Below are 23,952 nucleotides of genomic sequence, written 5' to 3'. Positions count from 1 at the left end.
ATTCTCCAACGGCAGTCGAAACCCGCCGGGTCAGAGAACTTCTTCAGACGGCTCTAGCGCAACAGGAGGCATATTCATATAGCCGGGACATGATTCATTCAACCCCTCGTCCAGGCCGGAGCCCAAGTTATGGCAGACACATGGTCTCAGCGACCGGCTCAAGCAACGTCCGGCACCGTGACTTGCCAGCGGGCCATGGCCCGGCTCATAACGGAGCCTTTAACGTGGTAGACCAAGACAGAGCATGGCAAGAGGCGGAGCAGGCGCCTCAGTTAACGGCTTACCAGCCCGTCCCGGCTTATCCGGCGGCTTCTATAGAGGCGGGTATACCTACAAGGACCGGAGGTGTCCCTTGTCTGGTGCCGGCTCTCCGTAATGAACGTCTGCCCAAGGATTTCAAAGGACCTAGGAAGGTACCTAATTATACGGCTGATTTACAACTCGGAGCGTGGATCGAGAGTTACGAGATGGCTATGGAGTTGCTAGAGGTCAGCGAAGCGGCAATGGCCAAATACTTCACCATGATGCTGGATGGAACTGCCCGCACTTGGTTGAAAGGACTGCCGCCTAATTCTATTGGGTCATGGGCAGAGCTAAAAGCCCGGTTCATCCAAAACTTCAAAGATACATGCAGGCAATCTATGTCAATTGTGGATTTGACTAACTGCAAGCAGCAAGAGGGCGAGTCTACAACCCATTGGGTTCGCCGGGTCAAAGAGATAATACATTCGTCTGATAAGATGGATGTCGGTTCTGCAGTTTTAATGTTGGAGCAAAATTGTCATTTTGCGCCCCTGAAGATGAAGCTCGGGCGGCTCAAGCGCGATTGCAATGATATGGGTACGCTGATGGCGGCTCTGGTCAAGTACGCCGACTCTGATAGTACCAAGGATCCCGCGTCGGATGATGAAAGGACAGGGAAGGGAAAGAAGAACGGCAATGGCAAGGGCCCTCAACATAACCCAGCGAACCAGGGAGGTAACAAGCGTAAGGCTGATGGCAGTATAGAGTTCATGGCCAACGCCAGTTCACAGGGTAACAACCACCGACGTAAGGGGAGACCACCTCCCCGAGCCGGCGGGTCAGGCCCGACGCTTGAGCAGTTGTTGAATGAGCCTTGTCCAAGGCATGGCACTAGGGAGAAGCCGGCCACTCATCTATGGAAGGACTGCGCAATCATGAAGGCCTTCAAAAATTCCAATGCGTTTAATGGCAACAATGGCCCGGGCAGCGGCTCAGGCGCCAGCGGTTTTCATGGCCCGGGCGGCGGCTCAAATCCCAATTCTCAGAATTTCCAAGGGGGTTTTAATCAGCAATCTGGCCAGGGTAATCAGCAGCAGCAGGGGGGTACCAGACCAATCCAAAGCAGCTCAATGGTGGACAGTATCATGTGTTCACTACCAGCCTGTGCAAGCGAGATCAGAAGCTTCATAAGAGGGCTGTAAATGCTATTGAGCCGGCGATTCCCCGCTATTTAAGATGGTTTGAGCAGCCTATCATATGGAGTAGGGAAGATCACCCTCCCCGGGTCGATAATCCGGGTCACCTGGCCTTGGTGGTGGCCCCTCAGGTTGGGGGATATAAATTCACTAAAGTGCTCATGGACGGAGGCAGCAGCATCAACATTCTCTATTATGAGACCTTCCGTCGTATGGGATTAACTGATAAGAACCTCAGGCAGTCCAATACTGTTTTCCATGGGGTGGTGCCCGGTAAGTCGGCGTATCCAGTCGGTAAGATCGAGCTGGAAGTAGCCTTTGGAGATGAGTACAACTACAGGGTGGAAAAACTAACCTTTGAGGTGGTTAAGATAAGAAGTCCGTACCATGCTATATTCGGGCGGCCGGCTTACGCCAAGTTCATGGCACGGCCGTGTTACGTGTATTTGCAGCTCAAGGTACCGGGTCACAATGGGACCATCACGGTTCATGGCAGCCGAAAGATAGCCTTGGAGTGTGAGGAAGGCGACGCGGCTTACGCTGAATCTGTTTGTGCAACAGGGGAGTTGAAGTTTTACAAGGACAATGTTGACCCGGCAGATATGACGTCTCTGAAAAAGCCAACCACGGAGCATGAGCCGGTAATGAAATTTAAGTCTGCTGATGAGACTAAACTTGTTGACTTTGTTCCAGGTGACTCATCTCAGCAGTTCAGCATCAGTGCCAATCTGGATCCGAAATAGGAAGGCGCGCTCATCGAGTTCATCCGTGAGAACAGGGACATCTTTGCATGGAAACCTTCTGACATGCCGGGTGTACCTAGGGAACTCGCTGAGCACACTCTCAATATTGATCCGAAATTTAAGCCGGTCAGGCAATTCCTCCGGCGGTTTAATGAGGAGAGGCGGAAAGCCATCGGTGAGGAGGTAGCCCGGCTCTTGGCGGCCGGGTTTATTGTTAAAGTTTTTCATCCGGAATGGTTAGCTAACCCGGTGCTCGTGCTCAAGAAGAACGGCACCTGGCGGATGTGTGTGGACTATACGGATTTAAACAATGTTTGTCCGGCTGATCCTTTTGCTCTCCCCCGTATTGATCAAATAATTGATGCTACGGCAGGTTGTGAGCGTTTAAGCTTTTTGGATGCTTACTCTGGATACCATCAGATTAAAATGGCAGTTAAGGACCAGGAGAAGATGGCGTTCATCACTCCCTTTGGAGCCTTCTGTTATGTGTCTATGCCTTTTGGGCTCAAGAGTGCACAGGCGACTTACCAGCGTTGCGTGCATAATTGTCTTCATAACCAGATTGGGCGCAACGTTCATGCCTATGTGGATGATATCGTGGTTAAATCCAGGGAGATGGAGACCTTGATAGATGATCTGAGAGAGACCTTTGATAATCTCTGGGTTTACAAGATGATGCTTAACCCGGCCAAGTGTGTTTTTGGTGTTCCCGCAGGCAAGCTCTTGGGTTTTCTGGTTTCTCATAGAGGCATTGAAGCTAACCCGGAAAAGATCAAGGCAATCACCTCTCTGGCTAAGCCAGCATGCATAAATGACCTCCAGCGTCTGGCGGGTCGCATCGCTGCTTTGAGCCGGTTTATAAGCCGGTTGGGTGAAAAGGCCATGCCACTGTACCAGATGATGAAGAAAACAGATGACTTTATCTGGAATGATGCTGCTAATGCTGCTTTTGAGGACTTGAAAAGACAGCTAGCTGAGCCACCAGTCCTTGTTGCTCCTGTTGACAAGGAGCCTTGATTGCTGTATGTAGCTAATACACGAGCCGTCAGTGTGGCTGTGGTGGTGGAGCGCAAGGAAGCGGGTAAGGAGTATCTGGTTCAGCGGCCGGTTTACTACGTCAGCGAAGTACTCATTGACTCCAAACAACGGTATCCACATTGGCAGAAGCTTGTTTATGGGGTATTCATGGCAAGCCGGAAGCTTAAGCATTATTTCCAGGGTCACCCTATCACTGTGGTTAGTTCTGCTCCCCTAGGAGATATCATCCAAAACAGAGAAGCCACAGGAAGAGTTGCTAAGTGGGCTATAGAACTTGGGCCTCATGGTCTAAAATATGTGCCGCGCACTGCTATCAAATCTCAAGCATTGGTGGATTTCATCAACGATTGGACAGAGCTGCAGGTGCCTGAAGAGAAACCGGATAATACATACTGGACTATTCACTTCGACGGGTCCAGGCAATTGGAGGGCTCGGGGGCTGGAGTTGTATTAACTTCCCCTCGAGGTGACAAGTTTTGCTATGTGCTATGGTTGATGTTTCCCTGTACTAACAATGCAGCTGAGTATGAGGCCTTGCTCCATGGTCTTCCGATGGCTATGGAGATGAGCTTAAGCCGGGTAAGGTGCTTTGGCGACTCAGATTTAGTGGCCCAGCAAGTGTCAGGCAAGTGGGATTCCAAGGACCCCCTCATGGCGGCTTATCGCCGCGAAGTTGATGCCATTGCTGGACATTTTCAGGGTTACCAAGTAGAGCACATCGATCGCAGGAAGAACGAGGCGGCTGATGCATTAAGCCGGCTGGGCTCTCAGCGAAAGCCAGTGCCGCCTAATACTTTCCTGGACATTTTGCATAACCCTTCTGTTAAGTTGCCTACAGAGGAAGACTTGGCTGTTCCTGACCCGGAAGCACAGTTGGTGGCGGCTCTCCACATTATCCCAGATTGGACAGTAACATACTTGGCTTACATGACCCGGGGAGAATTGCCTGAGGATGAAACTTTGGCCAGACAAATAACCCGGCGGTCTTAGTCAATGATAATTATCAATGGCGAGCTGCATCGTCGCAGTGTCACTGGAACTTTCCAGCGTTGTGTTGCCCCTGAGGAAGGTCAAGAAATTTTATGTGAGATTCACGAGGGGGATTGTGGCCATCATGCCGGCTCAAAATCCCTTGTGGCCAAGGCTTTTCGTCATGGTTTTTATTGGCTGACGGCTCATGCTGATGCAGAGTACTTGGTCAGTAAATGTGACGGTTGTGAGAGGTTCTCACGACGGGCTCATGTGCCGGCTCAAGAGTTGAGGATGATTCCAATCACTTGGCCATTTGCGGTCTGGGGGCTTGATATGGTTGGTCCTTTTAAAAGGTCCAAGGATAAGAAGACCCACCTCTTGGTGGCGGTCGACAAGTTCACAAAGTGGGTTGAGGCAGAGCCAGTTAGTAAGTGTGACGCAGCCACAGTGGTTCAGTTCATGAAAAAGGTGATATTTCGCTTTGGTTTTCCACACAGCATTATAACTGACAATGGTACCAATCTGTCAAAAGGCGCCATGGAGGAGTTCTGTCAACGAGAGCATATTCGGCTTGATGTTTCATCGGTGGCTCACCCTCAATCCAATGGTCAAGCTGAGAGAGCCAATCAGGAAATCTTGAAGGGCATCAAGCCCCGGCTTTTGGTCCCTTTGAAACGGACGCCGGGTTGTTGGGTGGAGGAGTTACCCTCCGTGTTATGGAGCATCAATACTACTCCTAACAGGTCTACGGGTTACACGGCTTTCTTCATGGTTTATGGAGCGGAGGCGGTCCTCCCCAGCGACATCCGTCATGACTCGCCTCGAGTGGCGGCTTATGTTGAGGCGGATAATGAGCAGGCACGTCAAGATGCTCTTGACTTGTTGGACGAACAGCGTGATGTGGCAGCAGCTCGCTCGACGATTTACCAACAGGACCTGCGCCGCTATCACAGCCGCCGGGTTAAGTCCAGGGTCTTTCAGGAAGGTGATCTGGTGCTTCGGCTCATCCAAGATCAAACAGACGCACACAAGTTATCCCCGCCTTGGGAAGGGCCCTTTGTGGTCAGCAAGAACTTGCACAACGGGTCATACTACCTTATCGATGTTCGGGAGCACAAAGATTCACGTAAGTCGGAGGAAGAGACCCGTCGGCCGTGGAACATAGCTCAGCTTCGACCTTATTACACTTGAGCCACCGGCTCTCATAATGTACATATTTCTATAGCCATGTATATATTATGATAAATAATAAAGCAGGACCTCTGTCCTTTTTTCCTCCAAAGGTAAATGTATTATTGTTATTTCCATTGCAACATTACATGGTCACTTGGAGGTTGATCCGGCTTATGATCGTATTCGAATCTAGCCGTTAACAATATGATCACTTGGGGGCTTCCTGTTCAAATATAGGTCATATCCGAACCAAAGAGAACATAGCTGTCGATACCCACTTGATTGGCAAATTGCCGAGCTCATTGGGGAGTTTTTCTTGATCATATCTGAATCATAGCTCAACCCCCTTTGGGAACCGACGTGGATCGTATTCGAATCAGCGTCGTTAAACAACTATCAAGGTCATTTGGGTGCTTCCTGTTCAAACATAGGTCGTATTCGAACCAAAGAGAACATAGCTGTCGGTACCCTCTTGATCGGCAACGCCAAAGCCACTGGGGGCTATATGATCGCATTCGAATCTTAGCTTAACCACTTGGGACGGTTCTCTGGTCGTATTCGAATCAGAAGCCCCTAAGTTTTTGATCTTTTGGTTTGCAATGAGTTCTTTTGATCATATCAAAAGTGTGCATGGGTGGTTCTTACTGCAGCGGCTTAACTTTGATTAATAATGTTGATAGCACACAATAAGCATTATAGGTGCTGGTGAACCGGAGTTGAGTTCTCAACCTCATTATTTGGGTTACATAAACCGGAAGTGTACTTGAAGGCTTGCAGGACAATTAAAGACAGCTCTTTAAGCTTAAGGAAAGTAAATGATCAAACATAACCCGGAGGAATATAAAAGAGCAGCTTCAACAGAGTTAAGCGCTGCACACGTGCACGATGGCACGACAAAATTAAGTGTTTGTCCTACTCTATTACAGGACTCCCCAAGTCCAAAAGGTGAGGCATTGTTTTTTGGGCATAACCATGAGCCGCCTAAGAAATCAAAGTGCTTGTTGGGTTGAAGCTCCCGGCTCATCCCTCTCTGCTCCTCCGGCTGTTTCCATGACCTGGAAGGTTGATGATTTCCAGTCAATGCCACTCAAGGCTTCAAATTGAGCCTCATCATCAATTAACCCGGCCGGGTCAACTTCTGGGGCGAAGGTATGCTTACGAGTCGGAGGGATAAGGCTGACTGCTTCATAGCATGGAGTTGGGATCCTCTGATTCTCCGCGTCATAGCCCGGTTGATACTTGGTAAGGTCTGTGTCATTCCCAATCAAGCTGGCCACCGGGCGCACGCTCTTCACACAGGCGGCGAAGTCTTTCTGGTCAAAGGGGGTGCCGTCTTCCTTCAGGCTAGGGTATCCAAGAGCGATGTCGGCCGGGTCTAGCTCCGGTAGAAACGCCTTGGCCCGGCTCAGAGCAGCTATAGCTCCGGCTCTTGCAGAAGCCCGTCTCAGCTCTTGGAAGCATTGAGGAAGTACGGCAAGCCGCCTGAGTACGTCTGCCAGGTGAGTGGGAACCTCATTTGACAGAGCCACAACGGCTAGGGCACGTTGTGACCCGGTGTAAAGTTGCTCTACCAAGGTATAGACCGCCTTCAGCTTGGTCAGCATGTTCTGATTGAGATTGGAACTTCTGGGACCTGCATGACAAAGTCAGGTGAGCTGACGGCAATGGTGAGGTTTCTGGGAAATGAATGGTGTAAACTAGTTAGAAACTTATAGAGTAACTTACCGAAGATTGCGGAGACCATCTGAGACACATGGCGTTTTAAGCCGGAAAGTTCGGCGGTCCTTTCAGTAAGAGCGGCCTCCGCTTGTTCGGCCCGGCTGAGCAAGGCAGTCTTCTCATCTGCCCAGGCTTTTCTTTTTGCTTCAAATTTTTTCTTCAGTTTCTCTTGTGCAGAAACACTGAATTCAAATTTGGCATTGGCCTTTTGGGTCTCACTTTCCTGAGTCTTCAGGCGGTTCTTCAGATCAGAGATTTCCGATTCATATTTCTTGCAGGCAGCCTGTACAATTTCCGGGTTACAGTTTGGGTGATTATCATGCAACATTAAAGTCCCAAGCACTTTGCAAGCAAAGGTACTTGGCACTTGGGGGCTAATGTATGCTGAGAAGCTCTATTTACAGTGCCGGTTCATGAAAATAAGTCCCAAGCACTTTGCAGGCAAAGGTACTTGGCACTTGGGGGCTAATGTGTAAGGTTGCTGTTTAAGCCGGCCCTTGAGTGGTACCAGGTAAGCCGGTTTTTTTCTTGCAGTAATTATTAAGCCGGTATTAAGTCTACAACATATTTTATCATAAGTCATAGACTTGGGGGCTGGCATGGTAAGGGTAACTATGGAGTAAGCAAGGGAATCATACCTCAGATTTTTGCTGGATTTGCTTCACCATGTCAATTTCCAGATCCCGGCTGTTGTGCACTTGATTAACATAGCCGGAGACAATATCTCCAATGCTCAAGTTAGCATAGTCAGTGATGTCCAGCCTGGCCCTGTGGCGTTCCAGCAGTTCTTCCTTGGCAGAGCATCTAGCTAACACGGTGGGTCTCCCCGGCTCGACAAACTCTGTCCGGGTGATTACGACGTCCGGGTCATCGGCCGGTTGAGCCGGGCTGGGGATCTCCGGGTTACCAGAACCCTCCATGACTTGTTCTTCAGATGGAGCAGTGGTGGTTTCAGGAGCTGAGACAGACGGCGGCTCAGGAGCAGAAGCCTCAGGTTCAGTTAAGACGGGCTCTTCGACCGGCTTATTTTTCTTCGCCCTCTTGCTGGGCTTTACTTGTACATTGAAAGTCAAAGAGTTAGTGCAAAAACATGAGTAAGATAAGCACAAAGTAAGTTGATCATCATTACCCGGGGGCGGTCTTGAAGGCCGGCAAGCTAGACTGCATGGAGTCGCCGGAAGAAGGTGAAGTTCCCTGATAGTTTGAATCAGAAGAATTGAGTGGTTGACGCGTGACGCCCGCCAAAGGATGAAAAGGATATAAGTCGGAGATAACCTCGGTCCGGCGCTTCCTTGATGCTTCAGGTAAGCCGGAGGAGAGGTCTGCATCCTTGCTGGTCCGGGTCTGCCTCCGACTCTCATGAATCTATCGCTTCAAAAGAAATTGAGGATCTTGATAAGCTAAAGGATGTGAAAATCTTACTTTCCGGGCTACTCTTCGGACTTTCAGTCTTGGCAAGGGCTCTGAGTCGGAAGAAAGTATAGTTACCTCTTCAATCACCGGGTTACTCGCTCCGGTATCCTCCTGCTGATAATCAGTGTCAATAAGATGTTTAAAAAAGGATCCTAAAGAATCAAGGGCTACCTCTGACTCGGAGGTGTCTTCCAGGTGAAGCAGGTCCGAGGCGCTAGGCTTACTCCCCTTCTTGCGGGGAGCGGCTCTCCTGGCGGCTTTTTTAACCTTCCTGGCTTTCTTAGCAGCTTCATGGTCATATATGACCTTCCAGAATTTATCATTAGCCTGTAAAGTACAACAAAGATTAGTGAGCTAAGACAAAATCGTTAAAATGAAAGGAGAAGCATTCAGGTCGATGGTTTACCGCAGGATCCGGGTTAGTCTTGCAGAAAGGGCTTAAGCCCACTCTCCCACAATCTGCCAGGCTCTCGTTTAGAAGCGACTTGGTTGTATCATCAATAACGTCTTCAGGTAAGTCATCGGGACTGTGCCGTAGAGGGTCATCTTTCCGGCCTATGTATTCACACATCAAGCTGGGGCGGCGGCTTAAAGGAATCACCCGCCAGGCAACCCAGACCCGGACCAGATCAATACCATTTAAGCCGTTCCCCAGAAGAGCTTTGATTTTGTTGATGGTGGGTGTAAGTGGTTGATGTTCAGCTTGAGATAATTTGTCTGGCAAGGGGTGATTTGATTCCAGACGCAGGGCGCGAAAGCTGGGCAGAGGGTTCTCGTCAGCCGGAGAAGTGTCCTGGCAGTAGAACCATGTCTGGTTCCAATCTTTTGGGTGGCTTGGCGGCTCAGCATAAGGAAAGAGACAATCTCTCCGTCGTTGGATTGAAATTCCGCCAAGTTGCAAGCTAGGCCCGTTGGCACACTCATTCTGGCGGTTCAGATAAAACAGCTCCCTAAAGAGCAGTAGGCTGGGCTCTTCTCCAAGGTACACCTCACAGAACACTTGAAAGTTACAAATGTTCGACACGGAATTGGGTCCAATGTCTTGAGGTCGTAGATCGAAAAAGTGCAGAACATCTCTGAAGAATTTTGAGCCAGGAGGTGCAAAACCCCGGCTCATGTGATCAGCAAATATAACAACCTCTCCATCTTTTGGTTGAGGTCTCTCTTCGGACGGGTCAGGAGCTCGGTAGGACATGACCTCCTTCTTAGGCAGGTAACCCGTTTTTACGAAATCATCTAAGGTGCTATCAGTAACGTTGGATCTCACCCAGTTGCACGTAATGGGCGCTTTGGGAGCCTTGGGCGGCATTGTGAAAGATGGAAGCCTATGACAAAAGAAAATTTCCAGTTCAAATTTAAGCCGGAGGAAGATTTCAGTTCAGTATTCAAGATGGCGGCTTATGAAGGGGCCTAATGATATATGGCTAATTGTGTCGGGTTATCTAAGCCGCTGTGGATATCATAAGTAATTCAAGTTATTTAAAACTCTATTATGAATGAGCCGGAAATTTCACAATGCATGGCCTCTTTTAAGCCGGCGATATGAGCCGCCATGGCTAACAGATGCAGTTTTTTTTGTCAAAGTGTTGCACAAACAAGTTTCACAGATTGCAGGGATTATTTTGGATCAAACGATCGTCCAGAAAGAAAAAAATTCTAGACCTAAAAATTGATACAGAGAAGTTCATAAGCTCTAAATGAGGTCTTTTTGCGGGCAAGAGGGATCTGCTAGCATAAAAAATGGGTGAGAAACTACTACCGCAGGAATTTTGTACCATTTTCGGATCAAAAGGAACCTCGGTGGAGGAACTATGAAGAAACCGAGATGAAACTACGAAGAACAGGGAAGAAACATGGAACCCTAATGCGAATTTACTGTACGGGGTAGCAAAGATTTACTGGTGCCGATGAGCAGCGGAGGTCGCCGCCGTTTCTTTGGACCGACTCAGGGTGATGCAGCGGCCGAGGTTGATGAAGACGAAGGGCGCGGTGGCGGCGGCGGAGCTCGGGCTCTGGGGCGTCAGAGGAGGAAGATGATGGATCGAGAAGAGTGATGAAGGCTTATGGGTCGGGCCTATTTATAAGGGACGGCTGGTAAATGGGCGCGAAAAACGAGGAGGCTGAAGACATGATTATCTTGCTGCAGAAACGCCTCGATTCTCGGGATGGTCATTAAGATAAGATCCGTTGGGATATGGCAGAATAAAAAATGAATTTAATGGAAAATGACGTCATGGCGGGTTACCAAGAATCCAGAAGATGACGTCACGGCGGGTTATAACCTTCGCACAAGCAGAAGCCGAAAGATTTTCCCTTAAAGGTATTGAAGATTGACATGAATGGTTCAAATCAATCTGGGGCCTAATGTTGAGGATATAACCATTAGAGTCACCCACCCAGGAGGGGCCGGGTTACGTCATAATGATCATCACGTGAAGCCTAGTGCCAAGCTGAGGATGGCGGTTCAGTAATGGGCTTAAGACCCGGAGGCGGCTTAAGGCCCGTAGTGATAGACCACCGTTATGGCAAGACTTGTAGTGTAAGGAAAGAATAGTTAAGAGTCTGAGCCGGACACTGTTATAAGCCGGCTGGGACTCTAAGAGTCGCTGGGCGTCAACCTCTCTATATAAAGGGACGACCCGTCGGCGGTTCAGGACAAGCAACATCAGATCGATAGCCAAGCAGAGCGGTTTAGCTCCTAGTCATCGAAACCCTAAGTAATACCATCTCAACTGGACGTAGGCTTTACCTTCACCGTAAGGGGCCGAACCAGTATAATCCTCGTGTCCTTTGTCCCGTTTAACCCCTTTAAGCTTCCTAGCTGCGATGGCTCCACGACTAAGTCCTTGCACGAGGACATCTGCCGTGACAATTCCACGACACCTAGCAACCTCCCAACTGGAACATTTGACACAGCTCCAAAGCTCCCTAGGGCAAACGACATTCCGGGGCCTGTGTTTGATGTGTCCCCCATCTCATTCAAAAACGCTTCCTCCGATGGACCTCAAGGTTTTTTCTTGCTTCAGAACACAAGCTCCTTTTTATCTAAGAGTTCTCTCAGTGCGTTTCCTTTTTGCATTCTCATTTTTCTTTCTGTTTTTTGTGTTGTTGCAATGTTGTGCAGTAGTAGTGGATTTGCACGAGACAACCGAGGCGAATGTTGCGGTCAGGGGTGAGTCCAACAGTCTTGGTAAACAGTCAAAGAAGAAAAGGGTGGCTGTCTCCCCAGACAATGTGCCAACGATGAAGAAGATTAAGGTTGATGCACACGGTGATGCCTTACACCATCAGTATGTAATGACTAGATACAAGACAAGAAAACCAAAGAAAAACGAGCTTCTGTGAGTCATATGATGATGCTTTTCTATTACTCATTTTTGCCTGAAATCTTTTTTTGTGTGTTTCCATAGATGAAAGAGTTTGATATGTGAGCATATCTCTTGCTGTTTTTATCTAAAATCAACACAAATTTTCTTTTGCAGGCCCGACTTCATTGAAATAGATGGCTTCCATATATCTCTCGAGAATTTTCATGCATCTCTAACGCCAAGAGCGGAGATTGACAATGAGGTCATGACCTTATACCTGAAGACATTCAACTATGATCAGTCAGTGAAGAAGAAGAAGCCAAAAAAATTTGTTTTCTCAGTGTTGATGAGTGTCAGTGTTCAAATCTCTTTTTTTTCTATCTATTGTTTCAATGCTTTTTTGATTTATCATATAGTTGTGGTCTGCCCTCTAATATTTGTTTTGATTTGTGCTTTTCTCCATCAGTTGAAACTCAGTGCTGAGCCAGATGTGTTTGATCCGAAGGTGTGCGAAAAAGAATTCAAGAATGCTTGCTTACAAAATCACATTTCAAAATCTGACCTGGTAAGTTCTTATCTTGTTCCATCTTGCATTCTTTTTCTATTTTTTTACATTTTTTTCTAAATGGATTTTCTGGTTCTGCTTTGTTTTGATGCATTGCAGCTATTCTTCATGGTTGTACACAAAAGCACTGGGCAGTAGTAGTTGTTAACATCACCCAAAAGGAGTTCAATATCTTTGACTCCATTAGGAACTCGGAAGACCTTTTTGAGATGGACAGGATCACTAAGAATGTGGTAATGCTCCTGTTGGAGTTTGGCGCAACAAATCTTTTCCTTCTTTTTTCTTTTCCACACCGCACACTTATGCATTTTGTTTGTCCATGTTCTATCGGGTTTGATCAGGTCGCAAACATCAAGAGTGTTGCAATGAGGGAGCCACTTTTTAAGCACAATCTCGAGTCTTACTCGCTATTCACCCCACTTGATTACCCTCAACAAAAAACTTAGTAAGCATTTTTGTCCCAGCAGAATATGTGTTTATTTTGCATTTAGAGACATTTTTCTCTTTTTTCACCTAAAGCTGCTTTTGCATTTCATAACTATATACCTTCTATTTTTTCAGCTATAACTGTGGCTACTATAGTATTTTATACGTGGAGAATTGGGATGGCCTTGTTATGCTGTCATTTGGCGAGGTATTTTCTTTAGATAGCAAACCATATTTTTTTGTGTAATTCTTCTCAACTTGATTGGGATCTGTTTCATGACTAAATTTTTACTTGTTTCCTGTCTTATTGCTTCCTAGGATTACATCCCAAACCTTCGGAAACGCATTGGAGCAGATCTGTTGAGACACCCAAGCAACAAGTTGGACCCCGCGCATCAGCTGAAGCTGCTTCTTCAGCGTTAGATGGGGGTTTTCGAGCTTCTGCAACAGGAGGAGTCGTGGCGGCGGTGGCCTAGTACTGCTGACGCGAGTTTTTGTAGGTAGCTAGAGTGTAGTTGGGAGCATGTTCTTGTAGCCAGCTCGAGTGTAGTTGAGAGCTTGTTCTTCTAGCCAGCTCAACTGAACTTTTTTCACAATGCAACTCTGAATGAAGCACATGAATGTTTCAGTGTGTGACTGTATGCAAGGATTTGTTTTTGTGAAGCCTATTCAAGATTGTTTGTCAGCTTATGCAAGGATTATTTGTTTTTTACTTGCCTTTTCAAGAAGATTGTTGATATACTTTGACCGTACCTGGCTTGAGATCTTTTTTTTCTCACAAGTAGTTATAGTGTATCTGCTAGTATCTCTATTAATCATATATATATACCATCTTTTTTATATGGATTTAGTAATTACAGTGAAGTTCGACATCATCAATGAAAGTCAATACACTGTACTCACACATGTAATCGTGTGCAAAGTTGAATAATCGCAACAATAGGGTGGGGTTGGGGCGATTGTCGGGCTATTGTTTCTCTTCATCTTCATAACTTTTCAATCTCACTAAAACAAAAGGAAATGTAATGCAATATCCTTTCTATGTGGCAACGGGCATGTCAAAAGTTTTTGCTGCAGTTTCTCCAGTGTGTTTTTTATGGAAAAGTTTTTAAAACAGGATGCTTCAATGTACTTGTATGTTTAAGTAGCCAGCAACAACATCATGCATTGTTGTCCCAAGGAAACCTTTGAAAATAAAAGCTACAATGGTGGAAGTACAATGAGCTAGCAACAATATCATAAGCAACAGGGGGAATTGTAATTTCAGAAAAAGAAGAACATTATATCAGGCACAACTCAATGCATGATGAAATAACTACTTTTTGTCCTCTAATGTAAATTGCACCATTCTCTTTGTCAACAAACTAATCTATGTAACCAATATTACAAATGTGTAGTAGCAAGAGAGTTTTCTTTTTCTTTTTCTGGTCGAAGTTGATCACAGCCTAAGCTTTGTTGCTCTAGCCATGCTAGCATCTGTCTTCATTGCAGCTTTTAGGTAGGGACATTCTTGCACAGCATGACCTTGCTCTTCACAGTAGGGACATTTTTTGACCCCCATTGCAGCCTTCAAGTACTGGCATGTTTGGACACCGTGACCTTCTTCGTTGCAGTACGAGCAAGGAGGTGCTTTCTTCTTTGGTCCAGGTTTTCCTCTGGGCTTGGTTTGCTTCTTTTCATCTTTCTTAGCTTTATTCTTATGTGCATCTTCTCGTTGCTCAAGCAGAGTCTTTCTCCTCTTTGATTTTTCAGTCGAACGCCCTTTTTTTGGAACACGTGCGGGGTTATGAAGCATGGCATCGCCATCAGGTTGCGGCACAGTGGTTGGCTCGGGGGTTTGTTGTTGCTGTTGCATTGCTTGCCGCTGATTTGCTTCCTGTTGTTCTGGGAGCGCCCCTTGCTTTGCTGCAGCTATGAGGGGCTCAAGTTGGTGAGCTGCATCATTCATTATTTTGTAGGCAAGATCGTTGCTGCAAGCTTGTGAAGCCAACCATGTATACTTTCTGCACAAGGCGTTGTACTTGAGAGTGTTGGTTGCAGGGTGCCCAAAATCTAGGAGACATCCACCACCGCTCATTGCCGTTGTCGCAGCTTCTGACCACCTCTCTAGCATGTATCTTTGTGGAATTTTTTGGACATTGAGATGCACCATTACCCTTATGATGTGTGCACAAATAATCCCATTCATCTCAAAACAGTTGCAGCTGCATTCAAACTTCTCCTCTGCCAACACAACATTCACTGAAAATATTCGGGGGTTCTCAAAGTAATTTGAGTGCAGCTCAAACCTCACGCTTGCATTGTCAAGAGCAGGGGCCAGGTTCATGATGAAGCCTATTGATGCCATGACCTCTTTTTGAAACTTGAGAAACACGCTTCGGGTATAGAAGTGAACTGCTTGGCGCTCAAAGTTGTACCTGAATGTTGCAATGAAAAGGTCAATGATTTTGAGTTTTTCAAGTTCCCTGTTCTAACTTTTTCTCTCTACAAAGCACACACATACCTTGAGTAAAGTGGTGCAGTTGTTGCGTGGCCTATGAAAGCTTGATTGTCTTCACGGTCCAACATTGTTTCTTGAAGCACCTCATATTGTTGTACAAATCTCCAGACAAAGTCTTGAGGGTTGACAAATGTCTTGAAGTAGGAGTTGAGACCCTCAGACCGCCCTGTAGTGCTTGTAAATGGGAAGAAGTTCTTTCGGAAGTATGCTGGAGCCCAGGTCTCTCGCTTACGCCACATGTTGCTTAGATGTCTGTTGTCAACCAAGTCAAAGCAATGCAGCATATGCTGCCAATTCTCCTCGAACTCATCCACCGTCTCCGAATCATTGATAACCCCATAGAAAACCTGCTCAAAATTTTCATCCATGCTCAGGATCCTACCCAACTTTTCCCCTGCTTTTCGCTGGACGTGCCATTTGCAGCACCAATGCACTGTGTTTGGGAAGACATCTTTTATTGCTGTTTCCATTGCCTTGTCCTGGTCAGTCATTAGGTGCAACAGGTGCTCATTATTCATTGCAATCATCCAATGTTGAAACACCCACTTGAAAGTTTCTATTTGTTCATTTGGCACCAAGGCACAACCTGGCAACACGGTTTGCAAGTGGTTGTTCACACCAACAATAGGAGCGAAAGGCAGATTGTACCGATTTGTGCAAAATGTTGTGTCAAAGGACACACAATCTTTGTACTTTGGGTACAATCCTCTTGTCCTTCCATCCACCCAAAACAGAGCTGTCACTTCGTTTGTTTCTTTGTCAACTTCTGTAGTAGAATTGAGCATTCTCAGCTTGACGCCTCTTAAAGTAAGCAACCGTCATATCCATGTCCTGGAATGACTGATTTTGTCGCAGCTTGGAACGCGCATTTGAAACATCCCTCTTCACATATGGCAGTTTCCTCCGGTCTCCGCCATGGACCATTCCAAGCATTCCCATGCAATTTGTAGTTGACAAGTTTACATCATGCATTGTCATCAGTAGTTGGTAATCTTCTTCTGGAATTTTGCGGTGTGAGCGGTAGAACCTCACAATCTCCTCATGCTGCATCAAAGGGTGTGTATGCTGTGCAACAAAGTAGGTAACAACCCACTTATTGCCCCTGAAGCCAACAATCATATGAGCTTTGCAATCATAACGCGTAATCCGATTCCTCTGACGCTTGACTGTCACATCCATTTCAACCCCGGCCTGCTTGCTTGATGAGCTTCCCCCTGCTGCAATTCCTTCTGAGTGGCTGCTTGTCTCACATGTAGTCTCCGGTTTGCCAGTATGCACACATTGGAAGACCCTCTTGATAAGTTGTTGTGGACCTTTCTTCTGGCTGTTTTTTGAGGAAGCTATGCGTGAGCCAAAACCCGTTCCAAATGCGTAGTCATTATAGAACTTTTGGGCATCTTCAATTGAGTCAAATTCCATGCCAACATAGGGCAGAAGTGGCTGAGATGAAATATCATCATCCTCATCTGCATCATGCATTCCACCGTGAGTGTTTAGGACACCATCTGAATCCCCACCACCATGACTTGTGAAAGGTTGCTGAACAAAACTCTCCTCATTTGCCGCCCCATCTTCGGTATGCTACATCATTGCAACAACAGTAGAACAACACCATCAGTAGCAGTTGAACAGTATTTGAGGTCAACATTTCTTTGCAATAGAAACATTTTTATAGATGAAACATCAACATGTATATCAGTAGTATATTTTTTCATTGCAGCATGTTTATAAGATCTATAGGTAGTACTGTAGTAGTACATTTTACGACATGTTTTGGTGCTGCATAACTTTTTTATCAACTTCAAATAACATTTTTTTCATCATAGAGTTTTTGTGCTTGCTGAAATCCATAGACTAACACCACTATAACATGCATAAGGTCTCTAATCTACTACTGTTTTTTGCTATTTTCAGCAGCAAAAATATTTTTCTGAAGCTGAATTTTCAACATTTTTTTGCAATATCTGAAATCTAAAGCAAAGCAAACATTCAGTAGTCTTACATCCTCTGAATTTAAAGCAAGCAAACATGCAGTGCTGTTGCATTCTCTGAATCAAAGCAACATTCAGGGTCACTGAAAGTAACCTTTTCCAATTTTACACAACCTTTTTTTCTTGTTACTGAACTGAACCAAAGCAACACAATGTGTAGTTTCAAACATTTTTGTTTTTTCTACTTTTTGTGAATTAAAACCAATTAGCATAGCAACATCCAATGAGCATAACTGGCAAATGTCAATGCAGCACATAAACAAGTGGAGGATTTCAGAGGATTTGGCAGCAGGGGAAGCTCACCCAATTTGCAGCGGATCCAGCCGGAGGAGCATCAGAGGAAACAATGGGAGGATCTCGGTACATGCGCATAGCAGAACTTTGTCGCCTGAGATCGAAGGCGCTCGCCGGAGCTGAAGTCGTCCGCCGGGGAACAGCCGAACCCTCGCCGGAGCTACCACCTATGGCGGAGTAGGCCATGTCTCTGGCGATGTGGTGCGCCATCGCGGGCAGGGGGTGGGGGTGGGGTTGGGGTGGGGAAGAGGTGGAGGGAAGGGGAGGCGGCCGCCGGTCGTCGTAGTAGATCGCGACCTATCCCTGGTGGGGGGAAGCGCCCGCGATCTGCGGTCACAGGTGGGGATCGGTCAAAGTTTCATTGCAACAGGCCGTCAGCTGCAACGGCTCGCGGGGCGGAGGTGGGAGCGTGCGCGTGGTTCAGCTCAGAGATCGGACGGACCAGGGTTGTTCGATCGGACGGACGCGAACGCGGTTTATAAATTGAGAAAATCATCCGACCTACGCCTAGCACCGGCCTTTCACTCACCCTTTTTCTCTAGCCCAGATCGAAAAGGACGCATCCTCCGCTTCTAGGTACGCCGCCACCGCCGAGTATGCCGGAGAAGACACGACCCTCACCTCGCGTTCATGGCATCACATCCCTACGCAACGCCTTCTGCCCCGACCACGCTTCCTACGCCGCCGGAACTGCCCCCAGTCATGCAGTCTATGCTGCGCAGTGTGGAGGATGCCGCACAGGAGGCGGCCAGAATTCCACGCCCGGGATGGCGCCGCGAGTGGCTGCTTCTGGTGGTGGCGAGGAATCCGCCAATCAGCGGTGGCGGTAGGCACCATGGTGCGATCGGGCCACGCCCTGCTTCCCTTCGCTGGATCTGGCCTCTCTCCACCCCTCATGCAAGCTGCGCCATGCCAAGCGGCAGGCGGTCACCCCTAAACCTCGGCGGCACGACGCTCATTTTCTGGTGAGTGCCTTCCTCTCTGATCGTTTCATTGCTCTGATCCTCTGATTGGGTCGCTGATTCGGGATTGTTCTCCTAGATTGAAGATTCATTTGTGTTCCCTGTTTTTGATAAGAAGAGATAATGTGGACTTTTGATTTGTGTACTACATAGTTCCTGATTCTTCCTTACACAATTGTCAAAATAGGGTCGTGCTTGACACGGTCATAGAGCTAGAGCATCAGGTTATGTTTGCAAGGCAAGTAGCAGACAGGCTAGATGCGCTCTGTTTGTGACAACGGTCAGAGAAATTTTGCAGGGCACATGCCAGCTTGTTCATTTTCCGTGCACATGTTAATGCTGCAAAAGGCCAAAAGCGATGTACTAATTATGTTCCTGTTACATCGTCGTGCTACATGAGTGATGCATGATAGATGATCGGCATGATTAATAGATTTAACTTAAAAAGCAAAAATAGTTCCTTTGACTGCTGATGTCATATTCTGTTTCTTCTCTTAGATTATACTCTTGTATCAAGTCTGGTTTCTTTTAGTGCGAATTCAGGGCAAAGTTTTGCTCCTTCTTTTCCTCTAATTATTCGTTTCAGTTTGATTGGGATAAGAAGTGTTTCAATTAGCATGATTGTTTGTAAATGATCATCACCCTCCCTGTACTATTGCTCACTACCCCATTAATTATTTTTCCAAAAGAGAACACCATCATATAAATCAGGTGCATTTTACTGAATTTAAAGGACAAGTTCTTTATTTCAACCACAACGAGCGACATCAATTTATACTATTTCATGTCTTACATCAGAGCCAGTGGAAGGAGCGAGCGGAGAGTTAAGAGCTTGTGAAACTTGCTGCGACAATCAGTCTCAGGGCAATGAACCTAGACCCATTGAGCGCAGGTGAATTTCTACTCTATGTTTCTAATTCTCATTTTGTCAATATTTCCATTACTTATGGGCTGCGGATGCAGGGATACGCAACCCAGCTGGATGCATAGGATACGGCGTTGTTAAAGTTTAATTTGAATGTTCGACCATTAGCGTCACAATACTCGAGGTATGCTAAAAGCTAAGGAGATGGCTTATATCTTTGGGAATGCATCCATGGAGCTAGGCGATTAACGGAGAGTCACAAGTATACCATTTATTTATAACAACAAAAAATGTGCATAGTTAGCATGTATAATAGTCTTATAATATATATTATCTTACTTTGTTGACATCTTTTGAGTAATTTAGTCACAACCATTTCAAGAGCTTGTTCTGTAACTTTGTATGCAAATGTCAAGGAAAAAAGTCCCTGTTGTGGTGTGTGCATTATGATTATCCTTATACAGCGGTGTAGTTGGATAGTTGTTCAAGACTATTATGCCTGAAGTTTTGATATATTTGTATATTTTGATATAATGTAATCTGCCAAAAAAATAGACAAATATGAAAATATTGGTCATTGGATGATCTGGTTAATTGCCATTCAAAGACATGAGATCGACAGATATATTGATGTTTCGTTGATGTCCACTTTTAATGAGCTCATAATAATTATTTTTTGGCCTTGTTTTAGTTCAGCCGTGCATTGCGCATTACATTCGAGCTTATTAATTATTTGGGATGAACCTACAATTTCTTTTCATGTCATTTCTTGATGATTAGTTCCATTGACACAAATAGTTCCCGAATGTTAATAATGGTCACTTGGGAATTCCAATGTCTGTTTTTACATGTATGCCTCTAATTTTGAAGTCCATTCATGCATATTCAGCATGTTTCTGCCACGCTCCTCATCTCACCGGTTGCCTCTGTAAGATGTTGTGCTCTTATAGAATTTAGAGCAGTGGCCTTTTAGAATGAATACTGCATAACATAGTGTTGTCTAGTGGAATGTGGAATTTTTTGTTTGATTTATTTACTATCCTTTGTGCTAATTTACATATCTAAGATTCCTTTGCTTTGTTTCAGCAGCAGAATATAGAAGATAGGAAAATACTTCTAAGCTTTTTGTGAAATTCGGATCCCCTGGTGATTTTTTCTTTTCTTAAAAAAGTGTTGGTGGTGCTAAATAACTATGGGCTCAGGATCAAGGCTGTACTTGTTATTGCCAATGGGTTATTGCTATGTATTTTTACATGCTGACGGTTCAATGTTGATAATAATTTATGCATGTCTACACATAGTTTATTCATGCCACTGGAAAAAGCACCAAGAATGTTGTGGGCAGAGATGTCTTGGAGGGACATCACAGGTTTGTTCGCCGTACATGCCAATCCACCTTATTATATTAGGACATATTACACATCTCCTTTAATATTATTTTTCTAATTTATGTGCATATATGCATACAATGATGAGATGTTCTGTTAGGATAGTTTGTATTAAGGAGCTTTACTAAATAATAGTACAACGATGGTACTGAAGGAGGCTTTGGAACTAGCAAGCTACTCTCTTTCCAATCTGATTGTGATATGACTTAAAAGATGTGTGGCTGTTCTGTTCTCTCAGACAATGTAAAGCACGGTTCTATATGCCCTGCTAATTTTGTAACTTCCAATGTTTTGTGGAGCCTTTCACGTTTTCACGGGTGTAACTGTGTAACCTTGCACGTATGCTACAATAGGGCAGATTTGGTGTAGCATCATTAGTTTCTTTGTTGATATACTAACAAGTTACCCTGTCTGATTTATAGAATGTTTGGCACCCTGTTTGCGTGCAAGATTACTAGGAGCGACCTCTTCCTTGACTGTTTGACACAGCAAGCATTGAACAGGGGCGCTCCCAGGGGATGGACGACCGTCAAGGGCATCTCCCTCGTTTGGCCACGACTTCCCTTTGACACCACTGAAGTGAACAGCAGACGCGGCACTGCATCATTCACTTGCCTACCATAGATTGATCGCTGATGCAGGTGCTCCGCTCCACTACTCCATCTCATGATATATATTTCCTCTCTTTATATCCAGATCCTAATGTACAGCATGTAAAAATGTTTAAATTCAGAAATAACGTTTTGCCTTCTACACTTACATTGTTTGGGTTAGTAAAAATGTAAAATTCAGTGGATGGTGTTATTTGAAGCAAGATTATAAGATTTTTCCTCTGGTGTTATTGATGATCTGATCTAGAATTTGGTATGATGTATAACCATCAGTTCAGTTCAGTAGGTGATTCCACAGTTCAGTATGTGCTCTCAAAATTTTTTATAACCATCAGTTCGTTAGATGATTCCTTTATATTATTCCAAAGGCTTGGCACTGAATAGCCTGTTTTCTCTTTCTTTTTTCTAAGAGGTATTAAAGTTACGAACATGTTTCACTGCAAATTTGGCAGAAGATAGTCATGGATTAGTAAGTATAGGAAATTGTACATTTTAGGTCTATTTCTCTATGGTTTTGCTTCTTAATTCGATTCTATCTTGTGCGGATTCTTAATTCGATTCTATCTTGTGTGGGTTTTCAAAGCAGACATGAGAATTATCCTTTGTGTTCAGCATGCCTTTTTACTGGTCAAAAATAAGTTCCATATATTTGAATTTTAGTTGAGTAAATGAGTTTGAGTAAAAATAAATTCAAACATTAGGCAAAAGCTTTGTTGTTTCATTGATTAAACAGAAGGCCGTCAACAAAATCATGGAAAACCAAAACAAACGGGCCAAGCCCACTCTAGAACACCCTAAACACACACTTGCCTTTTTTTGGGAAGTCCCTCTGCTGAACAACCAAACACACTATCTAGGGAACTTGCTCTGTTGAACAAGCTGCTCTTTCATCACTGCAAGAAAGAAAGTAGGCACTCTCCCGTGGTGATGAGGAGACAAGCATTCCACATGCAAGAAAGAAAGTAGGCACTCTCCCGCGGTGATGAGGAGACAAGCATTCCACATGCAAGAAAGAAAGTAGGCACTCTCCCGCAGTGATGAGGAGACAAGCATTCCACATGCTTGCAATAGTTTCAACCCACAAGACACAAGAGCCATGTCATTGAAGCTGTAAACAAGCATTCCACATGCTTGCAATAGTTTCAACCCACAAGACATGAGGTCTATGTCAACGAAGCTGCAAAGCTCTCGGGGCTGCCGCCCTGACATCTATTGCTCGAACGAACCTTGCACACTAAACCAGTATCACTAGAGTCATCGCCCGAGATGCCACTGCAGAGACGTGCGTTGCACGTGCAAGCTTACTAGTACCCACAAACACCCCAAGTGGCATACGGTACTTGTTGGTCTTGTATGTGGTGTCAAACGTTATGCAGTCACCAAAGCCTTGATATGCCCCTCGGCAGCTTGCGTTCACCCAGAATATGTTCTTCACACTGTTGGACTCATCAACTTGTATGTCGCAGAAGAATTCCTTGTTTATCGCTTTCATCTTCCTAAAGAAGTTGACAGTCTTTAGGACATCGTCCACATCATCCATCCTTGAATTCTTTGCTTTGCTGCATATTAAAAGTGAATAGTCATTCAAAAATGCATGTTGAACTGGCATCAGGTCATGCGTTGTGTAATATGTTTGTACTGACAGAGAAAAAAGACGGAGGGGGTTTCTGTGAGGAGAACAAAATTTTACTTACATGTTAATCAGGTCTTTGGCATTCATTTTGAGGAAGTAGCTACCGGGGTCATCGTCGCCCAGTATGCTCATGATTTGCCTGTGTTCAATGCCTTTTAACTGTAGGTACTTGACGTACTCCAAGATTGTGTTGACAAAGTTTCTGTAGGAGTGCAAGAAGACAAGAATTTGGGGGGAGAGCTGTAGCCTGTGGTTGTGTTCCTAGACTATCTCTTTTACGACAAGTGTTCCATCCTTTTCCTTCTTCGGCCTCATTTTAACCCCGCAGTTAGTCCTGGCTGTGGTCTTGTCTGCTGTGGTCTTGTCTGCTGTCTATTTGCTTCCGACACCTTCGATTCATAGACTCCATAGCACGTGCAATAAAGGTAGACTCTGGTGTTAATGTTGGAGCCTTTCCTGACAGCAAAACCCGCATGCTTTGCATAGACGTTGTAGAAGTTCTTTGCTTCTTTGAAAGTTTCAAAGCGCATCTCTAGCCTTGGCAGAATGTAAGCTTCAATGTTAGGTGGCTGGACGCAACAGTGAGCAAACAAAAACACAGTGATGAAAATGTTAGATGGGGTGGTCATAGTACTAGGGTATGGACTGTGCTTGTATGTTTTTTTCTAAATGAATACTTACATGTGTATAGCTCTGTGTTGCCTCCAGTGTTTGCTGTTCACCCTGGTGTATGGGCATAGGTGGTGTCACCCTCGGCACATGCAACAATGTATCTCTTGGAGGGAGCAATATTGATGAAGCTTTCCGTCTCTCATTGTACGGCCGTCTTCCCTCAGATTTTTTGTGAGGTTGCTCCTGTCACTACTGCAGGATGCTATTAACGCGACACTACGATCAAAGATCCTTCGACGA

General features: G+C 45.5%; 1 long non-coding RNA gene and 1 pseudogene across 1 annotated transcript; one reads left to right on the top strand and one right to left on the bottom strand.

The window, feature by feature from the left end:
* Positions 1-14,234: 14,234 nt before the first annotated feature.
* Positions 14,235-16,790, bottom strand: LOC123096779 (protein FAR1-RELATED SEQUENCE 9-like; annotated as a pseudogene).
* A 1,310-nt stretch (positions 16,791-18,100) lies between these two features.
* LOC123096916 (uncharacterized) lies at positions 18,101-21,626 on the top strand. Its single transcript, XR_006446765.1, has 3 exons — positions 18,101-18,546; positions 19,342-19,435; positions 19,507-21,626. It is a non-coding gene; the product is annotated as an uncharacterized lncRNA (long non-coding RNA).
* The last annotated feature ends 2,326 nt before the right edge of the window (positions 21,627-23,952 follow it).

The sequence above is a fragment of the Triticum aestivum genome, chromosome 4D (assembly GCF_018294505.1).
Source record: "Triticum aestivum cultivar Chinese Spring chromosome 4D, IWGSC CS RefSeq v2.1, whole genome shotgun sequence".
NCBI classification, from domain to species: domain Eukaryota; kingdom Viridiplantae; phylum Streptophyta; class Magnoliopsida; order Poales; family Poaceae; genus Triticum; species Triticum aestivum.
Note: the sequence above shows the minus strand (reverse complement) of the source record. Positions and strands in the feature narration are given on the sequence as shown.